This window comes from Trichosurus vulpecula, chromosome 7 (assembly GCF_011100635.1).
Source record: "Trichosurus vulpecula isolate mTriVul1 chromosome 7, mTriVul1.pri, whole genome shotgun sequence".
Lineage (NCBI taxonomy): Eukaryota > Metazoa > Chordata > Mammalia > Diprotodontia > Phalangeridae > Trichosurus > Trichosurus vulpecula.
Genome location: NC_050579.1, coordinates 53,833,956 through 53,852,384, shown reverse-complemented (window position 1 = coordinate 53,852,384; position 18,429 = coordinate 53,833,956). Strand labels below are relative to the sequence as shown.

General features: G+C 44.3%; 1 protein-coding gene across 2 annotated transcripts in view; it reads left to right on the top strand.

Annotated features, from left to right (window-relative positions):
• The first annotated feature begins 3,303 nt into the window (after window positions 1-3,303).
• The window catches only part of VANGL1 (VANGL planar cell polarity protein 1), a 68,345-nt gene continuing 53,219 nt past the window's right edge, over window positions 3,304-18,429 (top strand). For both annotated transcript variants that reach the window (XM_036765969.1, XM_036765968.1), the window contains exon 1: window positions 3,304-3,382. The gene's annotated coding sequence lies outside the window, so the exon portion shown is untranslated. The remainder of the gene's footprint in view (window positions 3,383-18,429) is intronic.

Below are 18,429 nucleotides of genomic sequence, written 5' to 3'. Positions count from 1 at the left end.
AAATGTACACACAATATAGGTACGTAAGATAGAAGAAGTATAAGCTTGGAAGGAAGGCAGCTGGGAAAGACTTCCTGGAGAAGGGGATACTTGAGCTGAGTCTAAAATGAAGATAGGGATGGATTCAAATAGGAGAAGGTTAAGAGCGAGAGCATCCTGGGAGTTGGAGACAGCCAGTGCAAAATCAGGGAGATGGGACACGGAGAATCATGTGTAATGAAAGCCTTTGTCATATTCTATTTGGGCCCTCAATGTTACATGGCAATCCTTTTATTCATATCTTATTGACTATCATATTCCTTACAGAAATTGCCACAAACCTTTTCTCCTCAAGCCCCATGTTCTACTCCATTCTTTCAGCAGTGAACCAAACTGAGAAGAATGAGATCATCTGACAGAAGCTCTTTCAACTGCTTTTCCCCACACCTCAGAATTCCTTCATCTTCTCCCACCTTCTTCTTCTTCCTAATATTAAAATGATGAAGCAAGCTTCCTTCTTGCCAAAGCTAACTCTTCCCTCCTTTTGTTACTTTGATTTCAGGCTCTTTTATCTCCTCCACTAATTTTCTTCTTCTTCTCTCTTAATCCTCTACGTATTTGGTGAAGTAGATAGAGCACTGAGCTTCAAATCAAGAAGACTCATGAATTCAAATTCAGCCCCAGACACTAACTAGCTGTGTGACCCTGGGCAAGTCACTTAAGCCTGTTTGCCTCTGTTTCCTTATCTGTCAAATGAGCTGGAGAAGGAAATGGCAAACCACTCTAGTATCTTTGCAAAGAAAACCCCAAAATGGGGCCACAAAGAGTCAGACATGACTGATATGACTGAACAACAACAAATGTATTCTTTCCTCTGGTTCTTTCCAGAGGTCTCTCCTATCATTAAAAAAGTCCTGTTCCTTCCCAACACCACCTCCCCCACCACACACACACACACACACACACACACACACACACACTCACCTCATCTCACCTCCAATAAAGACAAAAAATGCCTTGGAGCATATCACAGGAGTGGAAGGCTAAAACTAATCTCAAGTACATCTGTAAAATGTAATTGGATGAGATGATTTCTAAGGAAGTGGCAGTTTAGACTAAGAAGTATGCCAAACTCCCATCCTGAGTGTGTAAAGGAGAGAAATAGTATCCCCTAAGGAAGAGGGTTGTGAGGCATATGGTACCCTCAAGGGAAAGTCAGATATCACATTTCAGAAATGGAGGTCTAAGGAGTGCTAGTAGAAAAAGTTGGAAGACGTAAGAGAATTTGTTGTAAATAGAGTGGGTATTCCAAGGGCACAATCAAATGGGGTCAGAGTTGACCTGGGGAAAAGGAGAGTGAATAGAGAGGGCTCCAGATTCCTAGGGTATTTCCGGGGTTACACAGCTTGCTTCAAAAGATGGTGAGACTGCAGAATTCTGGTATTTGGGAGGGTGAGGGTAGAGAAAGATTTCACCCTGGTCATGTTCAGCACTTCCCTGTTATCTGGAATTTAGTAGATAGCATGCTAAATGCCTAATTTATCTTTTTAACACAAATACTATAAAGTCCTGTTTTCTCTCTCCTACCCCATGTCCCTCATTCCAACACCCTGTGTGGTGGAGAGAGGGGGGCTCTGGAGTCAAAGGTTCTAGATTTGAAATTCTATATTCTCTGGCTTCCTTCAAGACTCAGCTAAAATCCTACCTATCCTAATTTGGCTGGAGGCCCTTACCCATCCCAGGCTCCCTTCTAGCCACTTCCTTCTGAGATTAACTGCCAATGACATATCTCTTACATACATATTTTTTTGCATGTTGTCTCCCCAACTAAAATATGAACTCCTTAAAGGTTTTTGTTGTTGAGCTGTGTATGACTCTTTGTGACCCCATGGGCCATATCATGTCAATGTTGTTCATGGGCTTTTTTGGCAAAGTGGTTTGTCATTTCTTTCTCCAGCAGACTAAGGAAAACAGAGGTTAAATGATTTGCCTAAGGACACACAGCTAGTAGGTATCTGAAGCTGGATTTTAACTCAGGTCTTTCTGATTCCAAGCCCAGCTCTCTATCCACTGAGCAACCTAGCTGTCCTTGAGGGTGAGGTCCAAATTTTTACCTATCTTTGTTATCCCGACTGCTTAGCACACTGCATGGCACGTAGTAAATGCTTAATAAATGCTAGCTGACTGACCGAATTTGATTAAATCACCTCAATTCTCTATGTATGTTTCCTCATCTATAAAATATAGTCGGGTTAGATGATCTCTAAGGCTGCTTCTAGCTCATCATCCTACGAACTGGTAATCTTAGAATAATCTTAAACTCATAATAATAATAGCAAGAGCTAACATTCATATAGCACTTACCATCTTCGAGGTACGCACTAAGGGCTTTAGAAATCCTTTCTCATTCTATCCTCGAAACAACCCTCTCCGGACCTGACGCTCTCTCTAATGCACCACCTAGCCGCCCCGATCTAGTTTGGAATTCGGAAAATTACATGTATCAAATGTATAAACATTGTTTACAAAGTGCTACTAAATAGACTTTGATTGGGAGTCCTGAAGAACTCTCCTGTGACTAAAGTCACGGACCACAGAACCATTTGTTTGGGTAGCTCAAGGATTCCTTATTTTGTGCAGTTTTTTTTTTTAAACTTCTTACACTTTGGTAATAGTTTCGGGGGTGCGAGGTAATTTCCTTGAGGGCAGGAATTGTTTTGATGTTTTAATCTTTGTAACTCTATACACTTGAAAGACGGAGCATGGTGCCATACTGGAGCGGATCTGATCCGACCCAATCCAACAGGCATTCATTCATTAAGCGCCTGCTAGGTGCTAAGCACTCTGCCGAGCTGGGGACTGGGACCTCCGGGACAAAACAATCTGTGCCTGTCCTCCAGGTGCTTACATTCCACACGTCAGATACAACGTGGGCAGAGAGTGCAGAAGAGGTCGGGGGGTTGGTGGCACCGGGCTGGCGGTTTTCCAGGTGTGCCAGCTTGCTGGGAGTGGGTGCCGGGGCAAGGCAGGGCGCTCCCAGGGTCCGGGGTCTGTGCCTGGGTGGCGTGCGTGGTGGGGAGCCCAGGACTCCGCCCCAGTGCCTGCAGGTGGGCAGGGCAGGGCTGCGCTGCGCCGAGCTGAGCTGCGCTGGCTGCGCTCCCGGCGGCTTCTTGGCTTCTGGCCGCGCCGGGCTCGGGCTCGGGATCTCGCTCGCTCACTCGGCGGCGGGGCTGGGCTCTGGGCTGCGGGGCGGTGCCGGGACAGGAAGCGGAAAGCAGCAGCGGAGCAGCGGCGGCGGGGCTGCGCGGAGCCTCTGCACGGAGCCCAGCGCAGGCCGCAGAGCCGGGGGGCTGCTGGGCGCCGAGACCCCGCGCCGGGGTCGTCCGCACCCGCTGGGACCCAGGTGAGCCCCGGGGAAGGCCGAGAGGGACTGGGCCGGGGAACTGAACCTCGAGCAACGCCCGGGAGCGGACCTCTCGGGGGAGACGCCCCCCACCCGGGGACCCCCGCATCTCCCCGCAGCTCCCCTCCATCCCTGGGACTGCGCTCCCGCCCTCTACCCGGGCTCGGGCCCCCATTCCCTCCTCTCCTAGCCAGGGACCCCTCCCGTCTGTGCTGGCTAGCGGACCCCGCCCCATCTCTCCCTTCCCCTGACCCTGGGAACCCCACTTCCCTCCAGTCCCCCAACAAATGTGCCCTCTTTTCCCGCCGCACCCTTCTCCCCGACTCCGCAGCCTCACATCTGTATGTGGTGCCAAGATGCCCTTCCCAGCACCAGTTCGCCCCTCTTCGTCTTCCCTTCCCACGTCCCTTATCCTGGGGGGTGTTGGTGGCTCGGGAAGGTGTACTCTGGAGCGCGATTTTCGGGACGCCTGGAGCGTGGCGAAACCAGAGCCTGCTTGGCGTCCTTGGCTGCATCCCAAGCGGTTTATCCGCTGCAGCGGGTCCCAGGGAGGCCTTGGGTGGCCGGCCAACGATAGGACTTGGACGCATTAGGGCCGGCTCTGGACCTCCAAGAAGAGAGGAACAAAGATCGCCGTGGCTTTCCCAGCTAGGCGATGAGCCTGGTTTTGGGCATCAGCCGGTGACCCTGGAGGTGCCCCCTCGAAGGCTGGGGAGGGGGTTGCCTGTTTTCACACCTCCCTTGTATAACTGAGCTAGCCCTGAAGGCCCAGCCGGCGGAACCCCGCTGCGCTTCAGGGAGCAACAGGCAGGTAGGAGTTTACTTTCAAAAAACGCCGGGGTGGAGCAGAAATAGGCTGGCGCAGCGCTGAAACCCCTCTTAGGAGAACTCCTGATACACGCTGGGGCAGAGTCAACCGCAGGACAGGACCTCATTTCCTCCCCGAGCCTTTGAACTGCTACAAGAAACGAGGCTAGTAAAAGAAGTGTAAAGAAAGCATTATAAAATTTTAAACGCGTTGGTTCGGGGAGACTAGATCTCCTTAGGAAATAGGGCCTGGCTGTCCTGGAATCCTACCCTGCTCCCTTCCCCGCCTCACATACCTTCCCCCCACCCCCAACCCCGTGTGTGTGTGTGTGTGTGTGTGTGTGTGTGTTCGTGTGTTCGTTCGCGTTCCTCGTGGGCAGTTTTTTCAACTTTTGCCCCTGCTGTCCCCAACCCTTAGCACAATGGCTTGCACATAGTAGGCGCTTACAAGCTTGTTGAATCGATTTAATTCATTGCTTGCATTACATATCTGCAAAGTAGGCCGAGTCCTTACTTAATGAGAGTGTTAGGTGGTACATTTAGCCCCTAGTTAGAAGGTGTTAGCATGCATATTATGGCGTTTTTTGCTAACTTCATGAGAAGGACAGTGGAAAATGCCTGTATATTTTTATCTACTCTTTTGAAAAGCAAGTAAGCAGTAAAGAATCCGGGGTTTTCACTGACATGATTTTAAATTTTGCAGGGGCTGCTGAAAAATATTATAACTTGTGTCACTAATCAACCATGCTAATTAGCATTCTCTTTCCAAAGGGTGGGTTGTTTGATTACACGTCTCCTAAGAGTCTTTAAGTGAGATGGCAGAAACTGTCTGAATCTAGGGAGGCATAATTAGCCATTTTATGTAACCACTAATTAGAGTTTTTAGGGTTGAATTAAGTCAGTGCGATATAGTTGGGGCTTTGATTTGTGGGAGGAAGCTTGTTTTACAGTTCAAAGAAACAACACACACTAATCCGTGCCTATAGCCTTCTCAGATATGGGGTGCTACTCAATGTAATTAGAAAATGATGTAGATGGTGTTTTCCCCATGATCATGGGGGACCAATGTGTTGATTTTTAATTTGAAAGTAAAATGTGGTAAGAGTTTTGCGAGTGCCACGTTTGGAAACATCCTTTGTCAGTCAATATACTCTTAGCCCTACATGGATTTGAACTTCTATGGAAGCATAAGGATGGTAGCAGTATGATAAATTTAAATTCTGGACCCCTAAAGAAAAAAAAAAGGTAGTTTTGTCCATTGCAAAATAAAAAGCTCTTTAGACCCCTGCCCTGGCTCCTGCCCTCCCCCCACCCTTGCCTTTTATAATACAGGGTCTGCTGGGTCACCCTCCTGGGCAGGAGATGAAATTGAAGAATAGATAGATGATGATTTTGAAGAATCTATGACTTGGTTATCCACCTGTTAGTGAAGAAGCTTCTCCTGTGAGTGCTGTATTGCTGTAGAATTTCTAATGAAACTAATTGAATTAGGCCAGTGAAAGTGCCATTTCCGGGATGGTTGCATTTAGGGGGAGGGGGAGGGGGCCAAGCCAGCTGCCCCCAAGGGCAGCTTTGGCTTTCTGGGCAGGGACTCTTCAGCAGAGATCTACTCTTCACTAGCCCGAATGTGTTACTAAGGGTACATGTATGTTTCTCCGCTGTCGGTTTCAGTTCTTGTCATCATTATCAACTCTTACCATGCTGAGCCTTCACTGTGTCAGACACCCTAGGGAGTTGGTTACAAAAGAAATAGGAGGCATGGAAGAAGAGGGGGAGGGGAAATAGGCATGGAAGAAGGGGAGGAGGGAGAGGACACACCTGAATAAAAATAGTCCTACGGATGAAAATAATATGCCCCCCAAAACACAAAAACAGATTCCTAACCGCTTACAGCTGTTCAAACACATGTACACCAATGATAAAGGTGTTGTAAAAGGGATTAGAGTGAGTGGACCCTGGAGAGATTTCACCTGGTGAGGGAGCTGAAATCTATTTTCGATGGAGGTAGAAGAAGCCTGCCATTTCCTTTATATGTGACCATGGCAGAGAAGCATTCATTTAAGAGTGGTTACAGAGAAGTGACTTGGATTCTTGAATATACAGTAAGCATTGTCGAACATTGTCACCAAGCTAGGGGAGACAAGCCCTGAGGTAGAGCAGAAAGAGCTTTGAGCTTGTAGTCAAGCCTGTGGTTCAAATCCAGATTCTTTTGGTAAGGAAGTGGAGAAATCATTTTGCCTCTTGCCTCTCAGGGGCTCACCTTTCTCATCCATAAAATGAAAGAATTGGATATTAGTATCCCTAATATCTTTTCCAATTCTAGATTTTATGAGTCGTCCATATGCTTTAGAACACTGGTCTGGCAAAGTTCATGGAGATTCTTGCCATACATTCTCTCTTACCAATTCTATGTCAACATATGCATTCATATGCTTCTTTTCCTCCAGTTTCTCTGTCTCTCTTCTCCCTTCCCTCTCTCCTTCCCTCCACTCCCCCTTGATTCATCATCCTGGCATTAGGGCATGCAGATCAGTGATAAAGAGGAGTAAAAAGGAATAGATAAAGTTATTTTCAGAATAAATATTATAGCTGAGCAAGTAGCTTACTAAGTTGGAAGTTCCATGAGAGCAGGGCTGTGTCTTACCTAAGTAACTCCTCCAGTGCTAGCACAGTAGGTGCTTTATATTTGTCAGACTTTAAAACTGCATAGTGGTAGATAGTGCTAAGGAAACATAAATTTCTGCCACCTGAAGCCCCAGAAGCAGTTAAGTAGTTCAGTGTATTGAGTGCTGGACTTAGAGTCAGGGAGTTGTTCAGTTGTGTCTGATTCTTTGTGATTCCATTTGGGGTTTCTTTCTCCAGCTCATTTGACACACGAGGAAACTGAGGCAAACACTGTAACATGGTTTGCCCAGGATCACACAGCTAATTAGTGTCTAAAGCCAGATTTGAACTCAGGAAGACGAATCTTCCTGGCTCTAAGCCCAATGCTCTAAACACTGAGCCACCTAATCCACCCTCAGACACTTTCTACCTCTGATTCTGGACAAGTCACCTAGCCTCTGTCTGCCTCAGTCTCCTTCTCTATCCAATGAGGATAATAATAGCACCTATCTCCCAGGGCTGTTGTGACGATCAAAGGAGATGACATAAGAAAGTGCTTTGCAGATATTAAAGTGCTATATAAATGCTTGTATTAGTCTTATTTTGAGGCAGCTAGGTGGCTCAGTGGATAGAGCACTGCACCTGGAGTCAGGAAGACCTGAGTTCAAATTTGCCCTCACTAGCTGTGTGACCCTGGACAAGTCACTTAACCTTTCTTTGCCGTAATCCACTGGAGAAGGAAATGAACCACTCCAGTGTCCTTGCCAAGAAAATCCCATGGACAATATCAGCATGCTATGGTCACTGGGATCATGAAGAGTTAGGCTCAACTGAACAACAGACAACAGATTAGTCCATGTATCTGTAAAATGAATAGGCGGACAGAAATGGTTCTTAAAGCCCTTTAATCTCCAAGGTCTTAGAAAAGTTCTATGCACTTTGTATCTAGCTCATGTAGCTACGCTGTATCCACAGCTTCCCTAACTATAGCTGGCCTCTGGTTTACCAGATAGATGTTTTGGGCTGTAAAACTAACATAAAACAAATTCTTTTAGATGGCCAGTGGTAAAATAATCATAATTATTATAATGACAAAATGGGAAAATAATTATAAAATTGAAGATGTATTCCCTTAGAAAAGACTGTTTTTGTGCCAAGACATAAGGAAAACCCACAAAGTATAGCTAACTTTTCCAAATCCTATATTTAAAGGAGCACATTGATGGCTATGTGATTTCATTGGGGTGAGTACTCCTTCCACAGATGTACAGGAAAATGGATCTAACCCCCTCATTTTACAGATACGGGTGATGAGTCGTAGAAAGGTAAAGGGATTGTCTAAGATCCCACAGAGCCAAAGCAGCCATTCTTTTTGCTGCGCAGTCCAGTCCCTCCGGATCATCGTTTTCTCTCTTCCTTCTCTTCTTCTGCTATTCTTAGCTGTTCCATTCTATAAATCTTCATAGCGCATCCACCCAGTAATATTCCTTCTCTTTTTTTAATATCTCAGATACCATTGAAACACCTGAACTGTCCATCTCTTATCCTATACTTACTTTTCTAGTAGTTGTTCAGTTGTTTCAGTCATATCTGACTCTACTTGATCCTCATTTAGGATTTTCTTGGCTAAGATATTGGAGTGATTTGCCATTTCCTTCTCTGGCTCATTTTACAGATGAGGAAATTGAGGCAAACAGGGTTTCTGACTCTTCATGACCCCATATGGGGTTTTCTTGGCAAAGATATTGGAGTGACTTGCCATTTCCTTCTCCAGCTCATTTTACAGATGAGGAAACTGAGGCAGACAGGGTTAAGTGACTTGCTCATGGTCACACAGCTGTGTCTGAAGCTAGATTTGAACTCAGGTCTTTCTGACTCCAAATCTGATGCTCTATCCATTGTGCCACCTAGCTGCCCTTTCTAGTAGTAGATCTTTTCAATAATATGTTATGTTAAAGGGATTCAGACTTTGGGCACGTGGGTGGAGAAAACAGGATTTGAAGGTCAGAGAGAAGCCAGATTTTCCCATCATTTGTCATGGGTAGATAATTGGTAGCTTAATATCACTGCTTTATGCCCACTAATGGTCTTTCCATTGGCCTTTGAGTTATTTTTAATTTTGATTGTTCTGAGATTGTAGTGTTCTGTGACTCACAGCCATGTAGCCCCACTGAGGGAATGTTGGCATTAAAGAGATGGACTTTTGCAGTATCCCGCAGTTAGAGATTGTTGAAAACACTGTCTTTCAAATACACTGCAGCTCATATCTTCTTTCATCTCAGTTCTGGGCATGGGTCACTGTAGACAGGCAGTAGCTGCATATGTAGACCTAGAGTTGGAAAGGGACCTCACAGGTCCTCTAGTTTGGCTCTTATGTTACAGATGTGGAAACTGAGGCCCAGAGAGGCTAAGTGACGTGTGAGGATTGTATAAATAATAAGTGGCACAGTTGGGATTTGACCTCAGGTCATCTGATTCCAAATCTAGTGCTTTTCCCACTATACAATAAGACATATGCTTTTTTGACATGGCAGTGGCTTTGGGTTCTTGAAGACTGTGCCTCTAGGTGGTCTGTCGTGCTGGAAAGCCTTCGGGTATGGCTCCAGCACTACATTCCCTGTTTTGAAGGACCAGCCCAGTAAGTTTGGAGAGGCTTACCGCCAGTACTATGGCTATGTGTTCCTTCTGTGTGCACATGTGTGGTGACCCCTCACAGATTCATTTGATAGACTTCTTGCCTAGCAACATGTCATACCATAGTCTGGGCAATTTGTTTTTTTCATCTGCTTCATTACAAGCAGCCACAGTGGAAAGGAAAATGTCTTTCACGATTCCATGGATTTCATTAAAGGGGCATCGTTGTGTCCTGCGGCTCAATACAGCTTGTACAAAATCATCTGTGATTAGGAGCATTTGGAGAACCTCCACATGAATAGGGCTTGGACTTTGTTCAGGGCTTCTTCCTTCATGACATTAAATTACCCATTAAAGGGGAGTTGGGGGTGGGAAGAAACCCAGTAATACCACTCAGAAGAACTTACAAGGATGAGTACTGTAGCCTAAATTGTGTTATACTGGGAAATCAACCACAAGAGAATGTGGATATGCTTGACTTTTCCAATTCAGTCTGTGGTTTTGTATGTTCATCCTAAGGTAGATAGGCCCCTTTAAAACCTAGCCAAACACAGGTAGATAGGCCTCCTTAAAACCTAGCCAAACAGAAACTCGTAGTTTGAAAGAGAATTCAGTTTTTCCACCCATATTTTTATCTTTTCATTATGGATGAGAGTTACTTCATTTTTGGTACTGTTATTTCGCATAATTCATTATCCCCCTCACTATAGATTTTGTACTTGCTTAACCTGGTGTCTATGGTCTCATTATTTAAAAAAAAAGTTTTAATTGCTGTATTTCAGTATAATCAATTTCCTTTGCAACCTTTGTATCTTATTTTATACATTTAAAAACATTATTTAGAGAAGGGATCTGTAGGCTTTACTAGACTGTCAGAGAGGTCTGTGACTCGAACAAGGTTAGGAACCCCTGGTTTATCCTTTAAGTGGTACTAATCTCTGTTTCATGAAAGTGGATACGACTTTAGGGAAAACCCTAGGAGGAACCATTGAACTCTTTGCTTTTCATCTTAAGAAAGTTCTTCCTGAGATGTTTGCCCTTTGGTTCCAGAATCTAAATGGATATTGTTGCTGTTCAGTGATTTTTCAGTTGTGTCCAACTCTGCATGATTCTGTTTGGGGTTTTCTTGGCAAAGATACTGGAATGGTTTGCTATTTCCTTATCTAGCTTATTTTACAGATGAGGAAACTGAGGCAAATAGTGTTAAGTGACTTGTCCAGGGTTATACATCTAATGAGTGTCTGGGGTCAGATTTGAACTCAGGAAGATGAGTCTTTTTGACTGTAGGCATGGCATTCTATCATCCACTGTGCTACCTAACTGGCCCACAAATGGGTGTCAACCAAGGCAGATATATGGTATATACCTCTATTGACACCACTGTGGACAGAACTGCCTATACTATCCAAAAATTGACATGATCAACAGTTAACATGAGGTCAATATGTAGACCCCCTCTAAGTATCCCCTGAGGTGCTTGGAGATCCTTGAATGGTGGAGGGTACCTGGGGTTTAATCACTTAGCAAACATTTATTAAGCACGTGGTTGTGTTTGTCCTGCCTTCTCCAAGAGGACCATGGCATCAGGGAAATGATGACACGACTTGCAGTTGACTTTGAGGCAGGGCTGTGCAAGGTCACCAGCCTCAGTTTCTCCTCCAGAGCCATCTGGGTCCAGTGGCGTGATATTCATCAGGATGACTGGAGATGGCCCAAGGTGCATTAGGAGACCCTGGCTCTTTTAGGCTCAGGTCTTTTCAGGTTCTCACTTTGAGTGAGGTAACACCCATTCAGTGAATAGGCCTCTTTAAGAAGTTAATCAAGGGATGGCCTCTTCAATCAAAACTCAAAAAAAAAAAAATCAAATGGGAGGGGAAGACCCTCAGCCTTCCTGCCCAAAAGAGAAACAGTTACTATTTAGCATTAAGTACCTACTATGTGCCAGGCACCATGTGAAGCTCGAGAGGATATAAAAGAAGGTAAAAGACAGTCCCTGCTCTCAAAGAGCTTACGACTTGCGTACAACTTTGTGCCAAAAAGATAGATACAGGATCAACTGGAAATAATCGCTAAAGGGAAGGAACACGCTTCGAGGAGAATCAGGAAAGGCTTCTTGTAGAAGGTCTGGTCTTAGCTGAGACTTGAAGCAAGCAAGCGAGGGCAAGAGGTGGAGGTGAGCAGGAAGAGAATTCCAGGCATGGGGGACAGCATGTGAAAGTGCCCAGAGTTGGAAGACTGAGGATCTTGTTCGAGGTGCGGCAAGGAGCCCCATGTCAGGGATCACGGAGTATGTGGAGCAAAGTTAAGGTGTAAGAAGTCTAGAAAGTTTGGGGGAAGGGCAGGTTATGAAGGGCTTTCAACACCAGAGAATTTTATATTTGAGAGATAATAAGGAGTTGCTGGCATTTGTTGAGTAATTGAGGGGCAGGTGACACGGTCAGACTTGTACATTCAGAAGATCACTTTGGTGGCTGAGTGGGAGATGGACTTGAGTCGGGAGAGACTGTGGCAGTGGGCGAGCCAGCAGACCGTGGCTTGAGGTGCCGAAGCTTTTCACCAGAGATGTGGCAAAGATAAAATTGAAAGGACCTGGACACCAGATTGGATGTAGGGTGGGAGAGAGAGGGAGGAGCTGATGATGACACCTAGGATCAAAGCATGGGTGACTTGGAGGATGGTGGTGTCCTCCACAGTAATAGGGAAATTAGGATGAGGGGAGGGTTTTGGGGGAAAGAGAATGAGTTCTTTTCGGATATGTTGAGTTTAAGATGTGTATGGGCCATGCAGTTTGAGATGCCCACTAGGCACTTGGGAGATGCAGGTGTGGAGATTAGGATAGAGGGGTTAGGGCCGGAGAAGATCTGAGCATCCTTAGCATAGAGATGATATTTTAATCAGAGGGAGATGATGAGCTCACCAAGTGAAATCATATAGAGGGAGAAGAGAAGGAGACCCCAGAACAGAGCCCTGGAGGGCACCAAGTTATGGATTGTAACCTGAATGAAGATCCAGCAGAGGAGACTGAGAAGGAGTGGTCAGACAGGTAAGAAGAGAACCACGGATGTGTTTTAGGCAGAAGGAAGCAAACAACCAGTGAATAGAGAGACACTGATGTGAGAGTGGGGATGAAAGAGGGAGCAATCTGCTGGAAAAGTCAGAATGATGAGATCATCCAGCTCTTGGCACAGTGCCTGGCACATAGGCACTTAATAAATGTTTAGTTATTGATTGATTGGTCATTTGTGTATGTAGAGGGGTTTCCCTTGGCAAAGAGAGGGGCCACCTCATTCATGTGAAGCAAGGATGAATAGGAGTAGCTATTAGGGGAAGGCTTATGAGTGATTTGAGATGAAGAAGGGAGAAGTTCTCAGCAAATAACCTCAGTTTTTTTCCAGTGAAATAGGAAGCAAGGCTCTTAGCAGAGATAATGTGGAGTAGCATTGTTATGGGAGGTTTGAGAAGCAATGAAAAGATTTGTAAAAACCTCTAAAATGAATGAGATATTGACTCGATTAAGGAGGTGTAAAAGGATTGCTTTGCGGCAGTGAGGACCCAGTTGAGATTATATAACTTATATTTGTCACGGACCCAGGTGGTACGGATTTGTGGTATTCTCCAGCATAGCATGAGAGTGGAAGCAAAGGCAACAGATGGTGAGGATTTTCAAGGCTGAGGTTTCCAGGTCAATATGGGCTCTAGGATAAAGGGGCAAGGGACTGGAGAGGTGAACACAGGGTAGAGTTTCACTAAGAGACCAAAATGGAGGAGGGAGCAAAGCCTAACTAGTGTGAGTGGCCTCTGTTTATACCATCTGTAAAAAAAAGGAGTAAATTGGACTAAATGATCTCCAAGCTCCCTTTAGAATTCTATTATTTATACATTCTATTATTTATAGCCTATTTCTAGCCCTACAATTTTATGATCTAAAATCAAATTGTTCCCAGTGTAGACTGGGGTCTGTCACAACGTCTTCTGAGTCCTATGTTTATGCTTTCCTCACTTCCCCGGCCTGTCCTGCTATCCATCCCCAGTGCTTAGCACAAGTGTCTGGCACATGGTAGGTGCTTAATAAATGCTCGTTGATTTGACGCAGAGTTCTCCTTCATTGCTTTATTATATTTCCTGATCATCTCTGCCTCCTACTTCTGGGAGCTTTGTTACAACCTTATGTGCACAACAAATCATTTGGTAAATACCACTGTTGCTACGATAACTTTCAGGGCGTATTTCCTGCTTAAGTACAGCTGACCTGTAGTCCTGACTCTCAAGCCTGTTTTTAAATAAATTAACCTGAGATTTTATGGGTTTGGTGCTGTCTTTACCTTCCTTCCTTTTCCTTAATTTGCAGTCAGATTTAATTAGTTAGCAGTTTGGGGCTGCTCTGCATTTTTCTCACCGGAGCTCCTATAATTTCTTTGACTAGGAATGGGATCTTAGAGGAAGCTGCCTTAGCAGCTATGGTGGTTTTTGTGGCTCCTGACTTGAGCTAGCCCAGGACTGATTGAGGGGAAGGAGGGAAGGGAGCAGTCATTTCTTATGTGCTGTGTACTATATGTTGGGCATTTGTTAAGTACTTTACAAATAGTACCTCATTGGATCTTCACAATAATACTGCAAGGTAGGGGCTATTATTATTCTTATTTTATAATTGAGTAAACTGAGGCAGCCAGAGGTTAAGTGACTTGCCCAGGATCACACCACTAAGTGCTTGAGGCTGGATTTGAATTCAGGTCTTACTGACTCCAGGCCTATTTCTCTATCTGTTTTTTAACCTAACTGCCTCTGTGGATAAGGGAGATGGATGGGAAGGGAGAATGAATGAATGAAAAAAACTTTCGTTAAAAGTGTACTCCCTGCCAAAGTGCTCTGAATTGCTAAGTGCTCTGAATTTTCAGGTACTTCAGTTGTGTCTGACTCTAGATATTGCAGTGGTTTGCTATTTTCTTCTCCAGATCATACAGATGAGGAAACCAAGGCAAACAGGGTTAAGTGACTTGTCCAGGGTCACACAGCTACTAAGTGTCAGAGGCTGGATTTGAACTTAAGGAAAAATGAGCCTTCCTAACTCCAGGCCTGGCCCTCTAGCTACGCCAAATGCCAGGAATAAAAATGCTAACTCATAGATAACCCTTGCTCTCTAGTCTAGGGGAATGCATTTTAAAAGGTGGAAACCACATAGATTAGAGAGTGGTAACCAGGGAAAGCTACTTGGGTTTGGAAAGTTAAGGGGCTGGAAGGTTGAACAAAGTATAAGGACCCTGTCCTAGAGTCAGGGCCCATTTGAACTGAAGAAAATCAGAGAATGTAACGGATGGAAAACAGACAAGTTGCTGTTAGGGTCTCAAAAAAGTGCGAAGAATGTCTCTACTTGGTTATCCTTTCTCAGGGGTAACCATGTTCTTCATTCCCATTTAATGGAATTTGAACTTAGCTGGCCAGGTTAGTCAGTTACTTGGTGGCCTCTATAAAACAAGACACGCCAAAGCAGAGATTCTTAACCTTTTTGTGTGTCATATATCCAAGTAACATTTAAAAACTGGCTTTCAAAAAAATGAATACTGGACATACTTTTAAATTAAATCTTCATTATTAACATTTTCTTCATCACTTTCTTAAGCCTCTACAATCAACAATACAATATAAATCAAGCTCTAATTTGTTGTTTGCTATTTTCCAAGATGCACATGCTCACACTGAAAATATAACAATTGGCTTCAGCAGGTTTGAGCCGGCTTCATGGATAGAGACCTTTGGCAATCTGGTGAAGCCTGTGGATACCTCCTCAAAATGTTTTTAAATACACTGAAATAAAGTACATAGGATCATAAAGGAAGCCAACTATGTAGAAATACAGTTATATTTTAAAACAAGAGCTCCTGTTCTAGGGAGTCAGTGGAGGCAGGAGACAGCTCCAAGGAGGGTGAACTTTGATAGCAGAAAAGATAGCCAGAAATGGAGGAAGAACCCAGTCGTTGAGAGTAAATCATCTCTCTCTTCTGGGGAGTTGGAATTTCTGCCTCTTCCACACAATCCCCATAATTGGCCATCTCATATTGTAGCTTATCTCCTTGTCTACACTCAGAAGGAAATAGGCCCAATCAATCAAGGACATTAGACAGGATTGAGCTTCATGAGTCCAGTGTTCTGGGCATTTGCAACTTAGCTGTTAAGGACAGGCCCGTGGAACCTAGCAGAGCTACTAATGGAGGGGCTGTGCCCAGGGGAGCAGCATAAGGAGACCCCAAGAAGGGAAAGGCAGCTTGGACCCTGCAGTGTTGGGATGGGAGTTGCCTGGGCCATGTTTGTTTCCTGTTAGTGTATTCTGTGCACTCTGCCTGCCCCCTCTTTGTACTACTGCTGAGTACGTTTGCGGTAGAGTGTGAAGCTCCAGGTTTATGGGAATAGTGTTTCGTACTTGCACTCTGTTGGCTTCTCCCCACTGGAAACTTGGACTCTTGTCCTGGATTCCCAGATCCAGTAGTTGGTGTTGTATAGCTGGGGCCTAGGGCTTCATGCCACTTCCTGGCTGACTCCTCCCACCCCCCTCCCACCCCATCCTTGCTTGTAACTTGCATACCCTGTGTATAGTATGGTGTCTGGCACAAAATAAGTACTTAATAAATTCACTCAATTTATCTTTCTTCTTTCTGTCTACTGGCCTTGCTATGTGATGCGTTAATACTATTGCTTTGAGCTAATTGGTTAACTGAAGACAAATGAACCAATGAGGGTTCATGTACTAATATGAGGAAAGCAGACATACTGAGTACAGTGCCTTCCTTCTCTGATGGCTCCTGAAAGAGAAGAAACAATACGTACTCAGATAAGTACAGTCATCCCTTCTACACCTAGGGGATTAGAGGTGCGGCACCCCTGTGATGTGGAAAATCTGAGTAAAATTTTTTGGCCCTCCCTTCATACCTGAGAAGAAGTCTCAATTATTGTGATATTAAAAGATAAAATATGTTGATATTATACAATACGATACACATATTTTATACATTTCTGAATTTCTGAACTTTTTCTGTGTCATCTGATGGTCTTTATGTGTAGTCTGAGGCTTCTGCAAAACTGCCCAAAATTCCCATTTAATTTCTTTTGCCAGCCCATGGTATATTGAAACCATGATGGAGAAAGTCATGATGTGGAAGGGATAACCGCATGTGCAAAATAAATATGGTGCCCCCTCTGAGGACTCTTACCACTTCCTATTCATCATGGCATTTGTTGGGACCCTAGAAAGCCAACTTCCCTAGGTTCAAGTTCAAGCTTCAAGGTCAGGGACTATTTCATATTTGTCTTTGTATCATTGACAGGGATGAAGTTAAGTTTGGATTCAGTCAAAGGGCTGCACTTGAGGACGTAGAGGGCTACATGTGGCCTTGAGGTCATAGGTTCCCCACCTTTGGTAGCATAACATCTAGTACACAGTAGATTCTCAATAAATGCACGTTGAATTAAAATGTATTTCACATATTTAGTGGGGGTAGGAAGAGGAAGATTGACAGAGAACCATGAGAGAAATAGGAGGAAAATAGGGAAAAGCAGTGTTATGGAATCCAAGGGAGGCCAGACCAACCAGAAGGGGTGTGGTCAACATAGTGTCAAAGTCACAGCCCTGTCAAATGCTGCAGAAAGATCAGAAGAAATGAGGCCTGGTGCTTAGAAAGTCATGGATTTGCACTTAGAAAGTCATTTGTAAATAGAAGAATGACAACATAAGCCAGGAAAGGGTGAGGGGGGGGGCGCCTCCCATCCAGGTGTGAGGGAATAGTGAATGTAGCAGTAAAAGGCACTCTGGAGGAGGGACTAGTCTGAATTCTCTCTAATTCTTCTCTCCAACTCTCTCAAAGACGTAGTGGGTGATTCTTTTCAGACAACTTTCATAGACGTTTTCTTATTTCATCCTCATAATGTGAAGAGGCAGTACCCCAGTTTTATAAACAGATCCAGAAAAGTGATTTACCTAGGACCACACTGTTAAGAACCTAGGCCAGGAATGGGGAAACCTGTGGCCCTCTAAGTCCTCAAGTGCAGCCCTTTGATTGAATCCAGACTTCTCAGAACAAATCTCTGTAATGAAAGGGTTTGTTCTATAAAACTTGGACTCAATCAAAAGGCCTCACCCAAGGGCAAGTTCCCCAGCCCTGACCTAGACCTTCTAAATCCCAGGACCTGGCTCTTTCCAATCTGCTAATAAGAGTAATTGACATTTGTTTGGCATTTCAAAATATACAGAGAACATTTTACGTAAATTAATCACATTCAAATCTCACAATGCTGTAAGGTAGGTGCTAGGATATAATTATCCTCATTTTACAAACGAGGCAACTGAGAATGAGAGTGGTCAATTGACTGGCCAGTTGTAACAGAGTTAAGTAAGAATCAGAGATGGCACTTGTAGAACCCAAGTCTTGCTACCTTACAGTCCGTCACTCAATAAAGGGAAGCTTATTTATCATGACATAATGTAGTAAGTTGCTGTGGCAGCACTGGAATTCTAAAGCTAAATTTCTTTGGGAAGTGTGTGGTAAGATGAAGTGAATCCCCACTTGATTTTTTTTTTGAAAGTTCTTGGGCTGTTTTTGATTGTAGTGATTTTGAAGGCTCTGATGTTCTTCTAAATCAGCAAGTCTGTTGCTTCTTCTGTAAAATGGAGGGATTGGACCAGATAATGCATCTCTAAAATCTCCTTCATCAAGCTATTAATAGTCATGTATTTACTCATCTATGGTGTCATTTACATTGTGCTCAAGTTTGGAGCTACAAAGACCAAAAAAGTAGCAGGAGGAGGAAAAAAAAACAACCCCTGCCCTCAAGGAGCTTTTCTTCATTTTATTTAGGGAGACGTGTGTGTGTGTGTGTGTGTGTGTGTGTGTGTGTGTGTGTGTGTGTAAGTAAAGACAAATTGTATATATATGTGCACATAAATATATAGTAAATAAGTATACACACACACACACATGTAAATACAAACTAACTATAAGGTAATTGGGACCACT